This window comes from Rhinopithecus bieti, unplaced genomic scaffold (assembly GCF_001698545.2).
Source record: "Rhinopithecus bieti isolate Rb0 unplaced genomic scaffold, ASM169854v2 scaffold_20098, whole genome shotgun sequence".
In the NCBI taxonomy this organism is placed as follows: Eukaryota; Metazoa; Chordata; class Mammalia; order Primates; family Cercopithecidae; genus Rhinopithecus; species Rhinopithecus bieti.
Genome location: NW_016810571.1, coordinates 3,667,776 through 3,671,106, shown reverse-complemented (window position 1 = coordinate 3,671,106; position 3,331 = coordinate 3,667,776). Strand labels below are relative to the sequence as shown.

Below are 3,331 nucleotides of genomic sequence, written 5' to 3'. Positions count from 1 at the left end.
GGGGAACACTGCTGATCACACATGCAAGGCCTCTTGTTGGAGCCAGCCTGGGAAAAGTCCTGGCTGGGTGGTATCTGCTTACCTGGGCATGTGCTCCTGGAAATGGACTCAGCATCAGCAAATGCAGAAGGCCCCATTCGACAACTTAAGATCTAAGAATTCTGTGAGCCTAGAATTCCTTACTCTGTGCCTCTTCATCCAATTAAATACAAAGATTTGGGTAGCAGCCACCAGTCTTCCAACAAATCACCCGGAAATGGGGAGATTTGATCTAGGACCTTGGATCCTCCCATCACCATGGAAACTGGTGTTGCCACTGTGTGAGAATAAAGCCAGTTGCTGACCAGAACAAAGGGTTCCAGGGGAGACGGACCCTGGTCAGCTCACTCCTGCCAGTCTGCACCTGTCCTGCCTGGCTTCGTTTCTTCTGTCCCAGCCTGTGAGGGAGAGGGCCACAATTCTGTAAAGCTTTCTCTGGGTTGTTCCAAGGGATCCCCTCCTCTGCCTTCAGGGTGGGAGGTACAGTAGAAGGAACAAGGGACTCAGATTGGAGCTTGCATCTGTCCTTTCATAGCTGTGTCATGCTGGGGAAGTACATGCCCTCTGAGCCTCAATTTCCTCAGTGAAGATCAGAATAATAATTGACGTACATTGTTTCCTGTTTAAAGGAGAGTGATTTATGAATTATAGAGCCCTGTACAAATGTCAGCTATTGTTCTGATCCTTGACTTTCTTGCAGTCCCCAGGGGCTGGAATAGGAGCCAGTAACTTGTGGAGTAACAAGAATAATGACTAACAATTTTGCAGCTCTTACTACTCTGAGCAATGATACTTCACATGAAGTATTTAATTTCATCCTCACATCAGTCCAAGAGCATAGATACTATTGGTGTTTCCATTTCCAGGTAAGTACTGAGGTCCCGGGGCTAGCCAGCCAGGAGTTCTAGGTGGACCCACAGTAAACGCAAACCTCCCATCCCTGTTTGGAGAGCGTCCTCCATTCCTAGCTGCGTCCTCACGCCAGCAGTCTCTGAAGGGCACCTGCACAGAGCTCAGCGTGTTCCAGAACTTCTCCATGCCCTTATTCCACATGTCTGGCTCCTCAGGTCCATTTTCCGCCAAGTGTGGAGGGTGATCTGAGTCCCCAAGGGTCAGGTTAAGGAGTTCTGCTCCAGAGCCGAGAAAAAAAGCCCTGTCCCCAGTGGTTGAGGAACCTCTCTGGTCAGGTGGCCTGGCATCTGGGGTGTTGTCTGCCATCAACCAGAATTGTCACTGGGGTGGGGGGGGGCACCTGCTACATTTTAGAAGGTGGGCTTCCAGCATCCTGCCTTGGGCTGGGGCCCCTCCCTAAGCTTGTGCGCACCCCCTCAGTGCCCTGCTTCTGCAGGACTGGGATGAAGGGTCATGGCCAACACTGTACCGACTCCCTGCCCTCAACTCAGTGTGGAATGAGACCATCTTTCCACGCAGGGCACTGTCCTTCACGCCTGTCCCTGATACCCTCCACGTGTCTCCTGGCCACCATCAGAGATGGTGTTACTGGATGCCAGGTCAGGCCTTCCAGGCCCTAACCCCTCAACACACCTCTCCATTTCAACAGAGTCTGCCCCTGGCCCAGCTCCGGCCAGGCCCTTGCACTGCAGAAGCTGGACTGAGGATGAAAGACCCACGGTCAGAGAGGACATCCCCGCTCCGACTCCTACACGCTGCCTGGAAATCCTCCTCTGACCAAAAGACAGTGCAGTTAAACCAGCTGTGAGGCGCCCCAGTGGGCCGACTTTTTCGTGTGTGCGGTATTTTTAAAGCAAAGCCTGCCTGTCACATCACACAGGCACTAAATCAGGTGCACATTATTGGAGATATCTCAGAGGAGGCATATTGGCTCTGTTAATAATAACAATGCACTCATAATGTACTTTTCAATTTGAATTAATTTTTGTAGCTAATTCTAGCTACTGAATGTCTTCATTTAAAATATACATATCCATGTGTTTTGTTCAGTGTTTTAATTAGGCCCAAAGGAATATACTTTCCATTTTTGGTCCACTTCATTTGTTATATTAATGAAAAGGCACTCTAAATCAAGTTTCACGTTGATGTTTCATTACGTATGCTGTTCTCACACATCTCTAAAAGAGATTTACGTTGCAGGGAGTAACCACAAATACTGGCAGTGGACATGCTGTTAATTTAAAGTGTAAACTTTTCTTTTGAGGTGCAGCAAAAATATAAGGTCACACTCTTCCCAAGCACAGCTGACTTCCCTGTAACGTGGCTGCACCTGGAATTCAAAATAGGGACCATTCACTGCCCCCTCCTAAAGCGTGTGCCCACCCAGGCTCCAAATAATAGAGATCAGAGCCCGACCTGAAGGACTGAGCCTGACTTCAAGGTATCCGTGACTGGGAAGGAGAAGATTCAGGAGCTGGGGGCCTTTGGACTCTGCATCCGCTGTATGTGTGTCGGGGGGGAGGCTTAGGTATGGGGGCTGGATTGCAACTTGTGCCGCTGACACGCACACATGTGAGCACATACTCACTCTCAGCAATGATGATGGCGTGCCCCAGGCTCTTGCCACATGAAAGGCCTCAAAGTTGGTGTTGGCCTTGTCCTGGGCTGCCATTGAATGTCTCCTGTGGTCCAGGTACTGCGTGGAGCCTATCAACCCGGTGCCATCTGACTGAATCTGCACCAGTGCCTCTGGGTAGATAGCAGCACCCCATCCCCGTGTGTAGAGGAGGAAGCTGTGCACCTGGCTGGTGCATCACAGAGTGAAGATGTGAAGCCAGGCCCAGTGCCTGCCAGCACAGGCCGTGGAAGCAAGTTCCGCTGGGGACAGACCTCCCCATCCCCACTGGTGTTGGGATAGTGTGACACCCTTTAGAGGTAAACCTGGGCCTAATAACTACCTAAGAAGAGCAAAGCAGTTGGGAGGAGGGTGAATTACAGCTCCCTTCGTTGCTGCCACTGATATTTAGCCTTCGAACGTTCAGTTCCATTAGACACAAGCCTCGGCACCAAATTGTACTTTAACACTTAAGAGTGGTTTGTTAAATCTTCCATCCTCCACTCCGCAGACTGAAAGCATGCTACCCAGGAAAACAAAGCTGGAAGATGGCTTTCTGGAACTCCCTGGAAGCTGTGGGCACGGTAGGTGACACAGACTCTCTTCCTTATCTCTCAGGAGAAAGAGGAGATAACTGGGACAATTCTGAGAGTAACAGAAATCACTCTACCCTTCCTTTCCATGGCCCTCAGTGGACCTCCACACACCTTGACGGACACTGTTTCCCCGCATGGCCCTGGAGCCTGAGGTGTTATTATTCCTGGT

General features: G+C 50.4%; 1 long non-coding RNA gene across 1 annotated transcript; it reads left to right on the top strand.

The window, feature by feature from the left end:
* The first annotated feature begins 368 nt into the window (after window positions 1–368).
* On the top strand, window positions 369–1,982 carry LOC108542372 (uncharacterized). Its single transcript, XR_001889256.1, has 3 exons — window positions 369–439; window positions 740–905; window positions 1,601–1,982. It is a non-coding gene; the product is annotated as an uncharacterized LOC108542372 (long non-coding RNA).
* The last annotated feature ends 1,349 nt before the right edge of the window (window positions 1,983–3,331 follow it).